The sequence below is a fragment of the Castor canadensis genome, chromosome 15 (assembly GCF_047511655.1).
Source record: "Castor canadensis chromosome 15, mCasCan1.hap1v2, whole genome shotgun sequence".
NCBI lineage: Eukaryota > Metazoa > Chordata > Mammalia > Rodentia > Castoridae > Castor > Castor canadensis.
Window position 1 is genome coordinate 47,199,478 of NC_133400.1, and position 13,806 is coordinate 47,213,283.

A 13,806-nucleotide genomic window follows, 5' to 3' on the forward strand; every position below is an offset into this window, starting at 1 on the left:
TTGCGGAGGATTCATGGGGAAAGAGGGTAGAAGAGTGAATATGATGCAAAAATGTGTACACATGAATGTAAATGCAAAAATGATACCTGTTGAAACTATTCAAGGAATCAGGGTGGGGAGGATAAAGGAAAACCATAGAGGGGATGAATTAAAGTATAATATATTTGCTATATTGTAAGAAACTGTGTAAATGCCACAATGTACTCCCAGCCAGCATAAGAAAGGGAAAAAATTCTATTTCCATTGTCATGTAGAGAGTACATTAACCACATTCACCTTAAGTTCCTTCTCTTAAACTCCCCCTCTTATATGTGGCCTCTCCTTAGCGTGACCTGTTTTTCATAATGTTGTTACATTTGTATTAGGTCTATATTCCACATATGAAAGAAAACATGCTGATTTTGGCCTTTTATACCTGGCTAAATTCACTTAAGATTATGTTCTCTGGATCCATCTGTTTACCTACAAATGACAAAATTTCGTTCTTCTTTGTGGCTGAATAAAATTCCATTGTATAGAGGTACCACATTTTCTTAATGCACTCATCAGTAGTAGGACATCTTGGCTGTATCCATAGCTTTGCTATTGTGAATATTGCTACAACAAATATGGGTGTGCAGGTGCATTTGTTGTAACATGACTTACATTCCTTCTGGTATTCCCTAAGAGTGGAATTGCTGGATAGTATGATAGTTCTATTTTTAGTTTGCAAAAGTAGTTGAACTAATTTACACCATCAGTGTATGAGGGTTCCTTTTCCCTACATCCTTATCAACATCTGCTCTTTGTATTCTTGATGACAGCCATTCTAATAAGTGTGAGGGAGAATCTTAACATGATATTGATTTACATTTCCTTTATGGTCAGGGATGTTGAGCATTTCTTAATGTGTGTTCTTAGCCATTTGGACTTCTACCTTTGAGAAAGCTCTGTTCAGTTCTTTTCCCCATTTCTTCTCTGGGCCTTTAATTTTTTGGTAATTTAGTTTTTTGAGCTCTCTTTATAATCTGGTTATCAAACCCTTGTCAGATGTATAGCTGGCAGAGATTTTCTCCTATTCAGTAGGCAGCCTCTTCAATTTAAAGACCATTTCTTTAGTTGTGCAGAAGCTTTTTAACTTCATGCAGTCCCATTTGTTAACTTTTTCTTAGTTGCTGAGCCATCTGAGTTCAGTTGAGGAAAGCATTGCCTGCACCTATTAATTCCAGTATAGTCCCTGCTCTTTCTTGAACCAACTTCAAAGTTTCTGCTGTTATATTAAGGTTCTTAATCCACTTTGAGTTGATACTTGTACAAGGTGACAAACATGGACCTAGTTTCAGTTTTCTTCAGGCAGATATCTAGTTTTCCCAGTAGCATATCTCCATCATATGTTTTTGGCATCTTTGTCAAAAGTCAGGTATGCATGACTGTGTGGATTCATAGCTGGGTCTTCTATTCTCTTCCACTGGTTTTCATGTCTGCTTTTGAGCCAGTACCATACTGTTTTTATTTCTATGGCCCTATAGTATAGTTTGAAGTCAGATATTGTGATACTTCTAGAATTGCTCTTTTTGGTTAGTATTGCCTTGTCTATTTAGGGTCTTGTAATTCCAGATGATCCTTAGGGTTGAATTTTTCAATTCTGTAATGAATGTCATTAGGATTTTGATGGGAATTGCATTAAACATGTAGATACCTTTTAAACCATTCTATTTTATTCAATATAATTAATAGCTATATTCAATGAGATAAAATATTTATTTATTCCTCAAGCATGATCCTACAGCAAAAAAAATTTGATATGTGTGCAGTCTCCAGGGTTTTGTTGTTGTTCTTATTTTTGTTGTTGTTGAAAAGGGTTTCACTATGTTGCTCAAGATGGCCACAAACTCCTGAGCTTAAGTAATCTTCCTGCCTCATGGTATGGTTTTAATGTTGGTCCCCTCCAAAACTCAAGTTGAAACCTAATAAGCATTATAAGAGTATTAAAAAAGGATATCTTTAAGAAGTAATTAAGTCGTAAGGACTCCAGTCTAATGGGGGGTGGGGAATTAATGACATTATGAAAGGATAATTTAGCTGGGCTTGATGGTGCGTGCTTAGAATCCCAGAACTAGAAACGTTGAGGCAGAAGGACCAGAAGATCAAGTCCAGCTTGAGCTACATAGTGAGACTGTGTCTCAAAAACAGTAAAAAATACAAAAGTGAATTTGGCCCCATCTTGCCCTCTCTCACCCTTCTGTCTTCTACCATCTGATGAGGTGGTAAGAAGGCCCTTGCCAGATGCAAGGTCTATGAATTCTGACTTTCCACTGAGGCAGGATAGATCATGGGAAGTGAAGCATAGAAAACAGGGTCCAGAAATTTGCAGATAAATACTCATTTATGAATATCTTTTTTATTGTTGTAGCACTTATAAAAGTTCTCATAATATATAATAGTTGTTTTCACCCACAATCATTCTCCTTTATCCCCACTCCCCTCATCCTGAAATAGTTTCAACAAGTTTCATTTTTCCATTAACAGACATGTGTACATAATATTTCCATCATATTCCCCCTTCTACACCCTTTCCTCATATCCTGTACACTCCCATTTGTACCTATCCCCTAGAAAGGACCTGTTTTGCTTTCCTGTTCTCCATTTTTGTAAAAAAAAATGACTTAAGATGGCTATACAGGGTATTTCATTGTGACATTTCCATTAATATATGATATATATATATATATGTACACACACATATACATATAATGTATCTATGTATTATAAGCAAAATTGGCTCATCTCTGCTATTTTTCTCCTTTCTACCTTAGTCTGCTGCTTATGGTGATTTCTAAATGTTTCAAAAATTCTACATTCATTCTTGTATAGGAAGTACATCAACCACATTACCCTACCTGTTGAGAATGTCATTAATGAACATTTTGATTAAAAGCACACAGACACCACTTTCTTTAAGCTTCATATTCCCCCCACGAAGCTGCAACAGGTAGCAAAAAAAGGGAGCCTTCTCCTTCTCACCTTGCTGACTTGAACAAACAATTACTACACTCTGGAAACTAGGAAAGGATATCTTAGAGAACTACACTTGTCTTGGGAATAAAATGACTCCTTTGATAACAGAAGTTTTCAAAGGAAAAAATTTTCTTAAGCTAGGACACCTATGCTGAATGTAGCATCTTTTGTTTAAACTAATTCTCAGATATCAGTTATACTGACACAAATTTAACATACAAAACAGCTTTGATATCTCTGAGCCCAATTGATAGTGATTAAATGTGTCAGGTGCCCAGAGCAAAGTTGAACATTCATTCTATGGCAAATTTAGGGTTAACCCTCACCCACTTTTTCACCATAAGTACACTTGATGTTAGAGCACTCCTTGTACCAGTTATAAGATGTGCCCATACCTATTTCTTGTTTGTGTACTCTGCTTTGGTTGTTTTGCTAATTAACTTTTTTAGTTATTATCTTGATGTGTCCTAAAATTCCTTTTAGTGACACAATTACAAATTCAGTACCCAGGGTCCAGGTAAAGGCCTCCTACCTTTCAGAAACCTCCTCCCTGAAGCCACATGAGTTGCAATAAAAAAGCCTCCAGAAATGTGAGAAAATAAATTTCCATTCTTTATATATTATCCAGTGTGTGGTCTTCTGTTATAGAAGCATACAATGAAAGGAGACACAGTTTGTTGCTTAATAGGATAAACGAAAGTAATAGAGTAAAATGGTGAACACACACCATCAGACAAACATCACGATTCATCAAAATGCCTACCATTTAAGTCAGTTTAAGTCTCAGGGTTTATTGCATGAAAGGTAGACAAGATCCCCCAGAGGACGGGGCACAAGAAGCATATGTGTTTGCTTCTTGTGTAACAAATCTTCTATCAAGCAGCTGACAACTATTTATCAAAACAAAGACACAGGCAGGAAGCAAAATCCTTGGATCTCATGAGAGATATTGGTTACAGGGCCTAAACTAACACCAGGGTGGAACACTTATAAAGGCCTGCCTCTCTCATTACTCCTTGCCTAGAAACTGGGAAACCTGTGCAATCAGAACTTTTTCATCTTTCCAATACAAAATCTAGGGTTGCTACCAGCTGCTTTAAGCTTGCTCTTCATGTTTGAGTTCCAATCCATTTTCTGGCTAAAATCTGGTACTGGAACTTCCAGTAAACCAGTTCTTTTGGTGGACTGTTGATTGTTGATAGCTGTCATTTATGCTCCCTATCAAATTATACACCTGCCATGTCCTAGGGTAAATGAACCCATGAGCATACTGTTACAGGGCCCTCATTCTGCCCTGTGTGATGGATTTTGGCTACTGCAGTGCCATGTACTTTATCATTGCTCTTCATTCCCCCTCTCCCCTTCCTTCATGATGGAAATGTGTGCTTCCAGCTGCTGGGGTGCTACTACCTGACAACTCTTAGCTAAGTCACTCTTAAAGTATTTTCCTTGTTTGAGGAAACATCCCAAGACTGTGATCATGCTTTGTTCCTGGAGGCAAACCATACCCAATTAATATGACACAAAGGTAGGATCACCAGACTTATTGCAGGACACCTCAGAGGGCCATTCCAGAGATCCTACCTTGGGTGTCTGAGGCCTTATCTGTGACCATGTCATCCTATGCCCAACTCTGCTTCATTCATCCTATAGATGTTGACCCTAAGTCACTCATGCATGCACTTAGTGCATTTCTGAATGACTCTCCATGTCTGTGAATTTCCAGGATTCCCATGTGTGCCCCCTGGGGGTGAGGAGGACAACAGCAGAGTAAGAGATGACAGCATATGTGTATGAAGTTAGAGGCTTCCTTCAAGAGAATAGTGCACAAGACATCATGATCTTGGCACTTTCACAACTCCAATGCCTGGTTTTATTATGTTTTCAGGCTCCTGATGGAGTTCTTTGTGTTTGTTCTTTCTCTTATCACAATCAGACTTTCTTTGATCACCATTATTATGCAATGGGTTTTATTTAATCACAATGAAGGCTGTTTTCCCATAGGACAGTGGCAACTCTGTATTACCAGAGCATTGTTTTGATTGGCCTAGAGACCTCAGAAACAATAATGCACAGAAAAAAAATGGCAAAAACTTTACTGTAATAACTGTTACACTCTCAAAGAGTTTTCTTTGAAATTTTATATACTAAACAGAGATGGCACATAACTTGTACTCATGTGAATCTTGGGGTATTTCATAGGAAATAAGATAACCTGACTCCAAATGTAGACTGCACGCATTTGACCAGTCACATTCTAAATCAGAGTGGGATTTATCAGTGTGGGAAAATTCAACATTCAATGAAAGAAAGGCCACTAAAATTGGTGATATACTTTGCTTTAAGAAAAACTAAGTGGAAATTACATACCATAAGATCATCTCACATTTTTGACTAGGGCAAGTTTCCCATCACCTGTTCTATGATAAAGATTTCTTAATTACCTGTTTACATTGCTTGGGCCTGGAATTTATATCTATTAGCAGACAAGCCAATGACTCAGAAGCTGGAAGGTATGGATCCAGATTCTATGGGTACCTGGCAGCAGAAAATCTTAAAAGAATATTTGTTCTTAATGACAGGTCATGAGCTACATCCCCAGATACAACCAATCAGTGAAGGGTCTGGAAATAGGAATGTAGCCTGTTGGTAGTCCTGATGTTATTATAAAAGATTTCACTGCATAGACAAAAACATACAACTATGAAAATAAAATATCTCTGTCTTTCTTTATGCATGCAAACAGAAAGATACTATGCAGCACTGATTCTCCCACATTAATTCCAAGAGGGAAAAATATACAAATAAATTCTACCAAGGGCTTCGTTTTGTTAAATCACCATTTTGACAAGAGCTGATATGAATAGCATACTTATTGATCTACCTATTTACTGAAATCTACAAAAATAACATAACAATCATATTATATCACTCATTAATGTGTTCTAAAACCATGAGCACTTTCCAAGGTCATTTATTTATATCTTACCCTTGTTGCTAAATGACACCTCATCATTTTAATGAATCACAGATTTCTGAAGCATGTGGAAAGTATATAGATAACCTGGCAATCTCTAAAATGGCCCTGAAAATTAAACATCTTTGACACCTGGCACTTAGCAACTCTGGTGTGTTAACTTGGCAGTGTTTTTAGCTAAGGCTGGAAGAATGCCACCTCCCATAACAGTTCACTCCAGGCACTGATATAAGTGTGGTGAGCCCAGCTAAATCAGATCTTCCCTCCACAAAGAGGGCATCACAACAGTACTTTTCACAGAGGATGTAGACCAGCCTATTGGGACACCGTGTTTATTTTCTGTAGGTATGTTATGCCAAACTCTTAATATCTGATTTTTTACTATGAAGTTTGAACTATAGCATATGCAATAAACTATTTACCATGTAGATTTTAGAAGAAAATGCTCTCTATTATACATCTTAGCATCTGAAGAATTAAAGTATTTGATAGCCAATGCTGTTATCAGATTAATTCTATTATATAAGTGATTTGTCTATTCCTATGATTTTTCATGCAGAACATAGTGATTTTCATCTCAGTTTCTTGGATAAGAAATGCATAGTTTTAAAATTACATTTTGGTAATGAATTTGGCAAGAGTATAAGAAGGAAACTCTCAACATTCTGAATTAAATGTAATTACCCAATGGTTTTAGGAACAAAAAGAGAGACTCTATGTGTGCCTCTGATTTAATACAAAAAACTTGAGTGTTATGTAAAGATACCATATTTTTCAAACCATTCTAAGTAAAATCTATGGAAGCAGAAGAAAATATAATTAGGAAATCACTAACATCTGAACACATATGAATAAAGGAAAAGGAAATATTTGTTTTTCAGGATAATAACTTTTTCTACCCCCACACTCATCATTCCTCCCTTTAGTGGCAGTTAGTATTTTAGTGCAAGATAAGCTACCTCTTCATTACTAATTTTAAACACTCTATGTATCTGTGGTCATTTTTTAGAAAGTTGAGCTGGATAACATGCTTTGGATAGTTTAGAAACATTTTAATTAGTGGCAAATTGTCTCTTTTATGTAATAAAGGCAGCAACTTTAAAACATTATCATATCCTACATAAAAGTAGTACTTTTCATTTTATTAATTAACACATTTAATTGATCTTTCCATTAAATAATGTAACTTCTATAGTATGTTGATTAGACAGTTAGGTTCATAATGGTTAAGCACATTTATCCATTGATTTCACCTTTAAAAGGACACACATACCACCCATTACCATTTGAAAATCAAGAGCCAATGATTTCAAATGTAAAAATTACTTAAATACAGTTAGAGACATCATAGTAAGAAAATATTTTCTAAACTGAAATGTCATGGTGATTGTTGAATTTTTTCTGTAAAAGCCCATAAATCTGTCTTGCATGATTTAAACCGATAATTCACTGGAGTTGCTATATTTCATGTGATATCTTATTTTCTTTTAATTCTGTAAATAGAGCTAGTGTACTACCAATAATAAATTAGGTCATGCTATATCTGCAGATTCTGTCTTTCCAGTTTCTAAATCTGAGACCGAGAGCCCTTTTGTTTGGAATGGCCTTCACGGAATTAATGAAAGTTAGGGGAAACTATCTGAATCTGGCAATTTCATTAAATTTTGATATATTATAGATGTATAACTTCCATTATCAAGTACCTAACTTATAAGTAACATATTTACTTAATTCAGCTTCTAAGAGTATTGATTATACAAGATGTAATGCAAGTACAAATGTAAATGAATTATAATATAACCTGAATTATTTCTATATTAACAATTTATGTGGGTGTCAGTTAATGGAAAATCACATTTACATGTTAGCTGCAACATTTTGAGAATTTTGATTCTTCATGCTGATTGAGCAGTACTGAACCTGTGGGGTATTTATCATGCAAGTCTTAAAAAGGAGAAAAAGCAGAAGTTAATTTCATGCCCATGTTAAAACATTTTGCAAATGTTGAAATAAGTTTCAATATTTTCACATGAGCAATTTTCTATAAATACATAATTCACCTAGAGCATTGCAAATGATGACACTCATGTGTTTCTCCACTCACAGTGTCATTTCTGTTTGAAATCATGGAAAATGGAAACATCACATCTGGTTTCATTCTCCTTGGACTCCTTAACCACACCAGAGCCCACCAAGTTCTCTTTGTGATGATTCTAACTATTGTCTTCACCTCCCTAGTGGGCAATGCCCTCATGATTTTCCTGATCCACCAGGACCACAGGCTCCACACACCCATGTACCTCCTCCTGAGCCAACCCTCCCTCATGGACATGATGCTGGTTTCTACCAAGATGCCCAAAATGGCCACTGACTACCTGACTGGACAGAAGTCCATCTCCACTGCTGGCTGTGGCCTGCAGATCTTTTTTTCTCACTCTAGGTGGTAGAGAGTGCTTTCTCTTAGCCATCATATCCTATGACCACTATGTGGCTGTGTGCCACCCACTACGATATCCCATTCTCATGAGCTGGCAGTTATGTCTGAGAATGACTTTGGGGTCTTGAGTTCTAGGAGCAACTGATGAGCTTATGCTGGCAGTTGCTATCTTCACTTTCCCATTTTGTAGTGGACGTGAGATTGATCATTTCTTCTGTGAGGCCCCTGCATTACTGCAATTGGTTTGTGGGGATATGTCTCTCTTTGAGCATCTCATATATATCTGCTGTGTGCTGATGCTCCTGATTCCATTTTCCCTCATCCTGACATCCTACAGTCTCATCCTCACTGCTGTCCTCCACATGCATTCCACAGAAGCCCTCAAGAAGGCCTTTGCCACCTGCTCTTCATATTTGGCTGTGGTAGGCCCCTTGTATGGATCTGTCATTTTCATCTACATGATACAGAAATCCTACAGGTCAGCTAACCACAACAAGGTTTTGTCAGCATTCTATACCATCTTCACCCCTGTGCTGAACCACCTCATCTATAGTATCAGGAACAGTGAGGTCAAGGGCACTCTGAGAAAGTGTATTGCCTGCTGGGCTCTTTAACTCATTACTAACAATGCACTGACTGACCCCTTTTATCATGGTTTTATAAAGTGACTTTTCACTCCATTCCTTCCTGATTTTTTTCCTTTTTAATGGAATAGCAGAGGTTTTCAAATGGACTCCCTTTCACTTGTTTCAGATAACCACTGTTGGACACTTTATATCACTTCCTTTCTTCTTCCTGACCTCAAAATAAAGTATGTTTAGTATGCTGACAATAACATCCATTTTTATTATTCTAAAACATAATCCTATACATTGAAAAAGAGGTAGAAACCTAGTAATTCCTGATACAGTGTGCAGACACCCTCTGCTTTGCATGATTCCAATTGACATGAATGGTCATCAAGAGGTAGCTAAATAACAGCAGTTACTCAACAATCTTTTCCATTTCAGTCACCAAGTGTTGATAATTCTGAGAGTTTTCACAGGGCAGAAACAATGTCTGAAATCTCTTTGGTCCACAAATAACCACATACATAATAATTAAACAATGATCAGTGATCAATCATTACCCCTTTCAAAGTATATGTGGTTAGTCACTGCATGTTTATTATTTATTTCACAGACACAAGAATAGGAAGCTATAGTTGTGTTGCCTCCTTGTCTCCAGTGATTAACCCACAAGCATTGTAAAGAGATATATAACTGACATAACTGACCAGCAAACTTGAGCATATAGCAAGGAGAAATAGGCTAGAAGTAAAATTCGACAAGCATGCAAATAGAGATATGGAAGACAACCTTGGTGGGGGAATGCTGTTATTATTGTCATTCTAGAGACTGGAAATGTAGCTGAGAAACCTAGTGAAGGAAAGTGACAGGAATAAATGAGGAAGGTGACAAGCATGAACATGTTACCATGGAAATAACCCTGACAGTAAGTTTTAGGTTAATGGGACTCTGGGAGGTATTTCCTGATGTTAAAAGCACAAATGACAAAAGGTTAGAAATGAATCAAGTCTTAGAAATGAGTGAGACCATTTGCCAAGGCATGGAGAAGATGATGGGCTGGGGATGCATTTCAGAGGTAAGGTATGTGCTTAGGTACACTGGGCCCTGGGTGCAGTCCCCAGTTCCAAGCCACAAATGACACTCACTCTGTATAGTGAATTGTCCAATGAGGAAAATAAAGGGAACACTGCTTTTTTTGTTTACAAAGAAAAACATTTGATTTACAACTTTTCTAATGTTTTGAATTATAGCCTATTAAATTACCATGAGTTTTAATATTTTTCATTTCTTTTCTTTTTTGTTTTGGTGGTACTGTGGTTTTGAACTCAGGGCTTCATAACTTATAAAGCAGGCATTCTACTGATTGAGCCATAACTCCAGGATACTTTGCTCTGGCTATTTTGGAGATGATTCCTCACAAACTATTTGCCCAATCTGATCTTGAATTGCAATCCTTGTGAATTTAGCCTCCCAAATAGCTAGGATTACAGGTGTCAGCCACCAGTACCTACCTATTTTTCATTTCTCATGTATTTAACAGTAAGGTTTTAATATTTTGACAAAAATTTTAAAAGTCACAGAATAGTTGGAATCTTTTCCCAAAGATTATTCAAATAGCTTTGATGGTTCTAGAAAGCACATTATTTTTATGGTCCTGCACTACTGTGCACAGCGAAGACTGTGAATAGAATTTTTTGGATTAGTTGAGTATACAAACTTACAGCTTTCTCTTTTTTGGTGAATTGGGAAAGTGGTGAAAACAAAGGAAGTGGTGTTCTTTTTAAAAGAATAGACCAGAGGGGCACAAGAATCACTTTCAGAGCTCACAATCTCATGGTGAGAGCTAATCAGGGGCTTAATTTATTCTATAATTTAAGATCATAAAATTAGATTCACCACTGCAAATCAATTAATCTACTTATTATGCTTTCTTCAAATGTCAAATATTTTTAATGATTATTCAAGTATAATTATAATAGTTAAATTTTCTAAACTGAAGGCTAAAGGGCAAAAAGAATCTTCTAAAACCTATTGATATGAAATGTTGCTTAAGTGGAAGTCATTGGACCTCAGAGGTAAATGTATAAATGAACACTTCTAACCAAATCAGAATAGACATCTGTAGTTATCCTTCAAATCAGTTACCACGTTGCTGGTCAAATTAGACCTAGTGCTAAACTATACTATACTATTCTTGTGGGCAATGGTAACTATGATGATACCAGGTGAAAGCCTCTTTGTAACACAATAAAAAGCAAAATAAGTGCCCAGAGGTATAGCTCAGTGATAGATAGAGCACAGGTTTCACTTGCATGAGACCCAGGGTTCAATCCCTACTCTCCTGCTGCCCCCAATAGAAAACAAGCAAAGTGGATATATAGCAGTTTCACATTTGCTAATGAGAAATATAATTTCAAACATATGGAAAGAAGCAATTCATGGTTTTACACTTGTTCTTTAGGTGAAAGAACTAAGATCGTTTATCTCAATTACAAATGCTTTGTGCACATGAAGAGTTTCATTACATACTAGCAATTTACTCTGAATTTCTGTCTATGAGCTTCAGTGATATTAAAGGAGATAAAATTGCTGAATCTTGCCATAAGGTTTCTATCCTTTCAAAGGCTGAAGCCACCGGCCTGGTGGGAGGGCATCTCAGCTCCTCCAGTGCCCCACGATGAGAGTTCCAAGACCAAGGAGGAGTCAACCCAGCTGTCCTGGGTTGGCTTGGTGCCCGCTTCCATGTGGCCCGCGGTTGGACGTCTCAGGCCCATAGCATCCCTGCCTTGCCTTCTGGAGAGGCTCCCAATATCCAGCAGCCCGTGGGACATCCTCCTCATCACCTGTGCAGACCACCAAGCACCAGGTGCCAGGACCCGAAGGTGATGAGCACACTTCCCTCCAACTACCTGCAGGGCGGAAGCAGGGGCCGGAGGGAGCTGCTCTGATCCTCATCTGCCAGCCTGGACAGCACAGTATCAGGTGTCCACCCAGCCGCCCCACGTGAGATCCTGGGTCTGCAGTTCTGCATGCTTCCCGCCTGTGCTGCCACCTGTCAGCCCTGCTCTTGCCTCCTGGCCATTCCCAGCTGTTTAAGTGTTGGTGAAATGCCTGAGCACTCCTCACCCCTCCAAGCTCTGGTTCCCAGAAGGAATAGCCAGCAGGCCTGTGAACTGGCTTCAGACCTGGGGCTCTGGACTCAGACTCCCATCAGCTTCAACATCTCCTCCACCTTATGGGAGGGATTCAGCCCTGGTGTTTTGAAGAGAGTGTGTGATGTAAAGAGAGGAATCTTGGGGATTTTTGAAACCACCCCACCCCTCACCCCACACTTGGCCTCTTTTTGACTTGGGTTTTCAGACTCAGGGAACTCTCTCATGGCTTTCTGAATGAAGATTTTAAAAAATCAAATTCCAAGCCATTTACACCCTAGGGGAACTGACCAGGGTCCCTTTTGTAAGTGGGTTCATCTTCTACAAGGTCCAGCTTGTGTATGGCAGGGATTTTGTCAGCTTGTCTTCAGGGAGAAGGTGCAGAAGTGTGTGGGGTGGTGGAAGACGTTCACCTTTGTGTGTAGGCTGAGTGCCAACCCAGCTAAGGGCAGGCTGTACTTTCCATGTGTCTGTGCACAAGTTGCTGAAAGGCAGGAAAGCTTTATTCAAGCTGGGCTTCGCGGACTTGAATCTGGCAGCATTTGTATGTTCCAGCTGTACTGTGGCTACTGCCTATTGAAGGGCTATGTCATGAATAACACCCACCGGGACAACTGTGTCCTGAACTTTACCATTGGTATGTTTCTGCTCTCTGGAGACCCCTGCTTTAAGATGCCACCATCTGCTGCCAAGTCTATCTCCATTCACTGCCAGGAGTCCTCCTGTAGCTGACATGTAAGGGTGGCAGGAGCAGCAACAGTGGCATCAGCAGCACCAACATCCTGACAGGATCCAGGCCCACCCAACGCCCAGCCTACTTTCCTAGGCTCAGGGCTGTCTGAGAAGCCTGGTCAGGGCCTTTCCATCCTGAGGGAGGTGTTTATGCCAGCCAGCCAGCAGTGTAAGAGCTCTAGCTGTAACACAGAGCACTTGCACTCCTCCACCCAGTCAGACTTAACACACCACCACAACATGTTCACTAGCTGGAGGCTTCAGCATGGCTGTGCAGGGTCCTGAGAGAAGCTAGTGGGACCACCTGCACCCTAGAAGCTGCTGTGGCTATTCTAGGCCTGTACATCTGTCAGACTGCCCATTTTTGCAATAGAACATAGTGGTGAGCTACCCAACATGAGTGGACAACAGGCAGATGTTGTGGACAACACTGGAAAAGATCATGCAGAGCCAGGACTTCACAGACAGTAGCAACACTGAAGACAGCAACTACTGGCTGTTTGTTAATCCAGATGGTGCCATCACCCAGAATGGCATTCATCAGGCCAACAGGGTCTTCTGTAGGGTATACAAGCCAGTCATGATTAAAAGCCATTGAGTAGGCCTGTGTCAAAGCTGGAAAAGCCTGCGGTCCAGACCCACATCATTCCAGGAGGAACATCCCTTTGGGCCTCTGCCTCATTTCATCTGTATCTCCTCCATGTCTTCTCCCCCATGGCTGCCTAAAGCATCATCCCATTGTATTGTCCTCCCGTATACCTCGGCCCTTATGTTCCTGTGTCCTGATCATCACAGTGAATATTTTCCTCAGAAACCCTAGAAAGCAGAATAGGTGGACATGTTTTGCAGGTAGAAAGACAGAGCTGGATTAGACTAACCCATTAGAGACTGACTTGGCCCTGGATGAGGCCATGCAGAAGCTCTGCCACATGAAGGAGCACT

General features: G+C 39.1%; 2 pseudogenes; both read left to right on the forward strand.

The window, feature by feature from the left end:
• Window positions 1-8,100: 8,100 nt before the first annotated feature.
• On the forward strand, window positions 8,101-9,095 carry LOC109680498 (olfactory receptor 2T8-like; annotated as a pseudogene).
• Window positions 9,096-12,771: 3,676 nt separating this feature from the next.
• LOC109680501 (early estrogen-induced gene 1 protein pseudogene) lies at window positions 12,772-13,462 on the forward strand (annotated as a pseudogene).
• The last annotated feature ends 344 nt before the right edge of the window (window positions 13,463-13,806 follow it).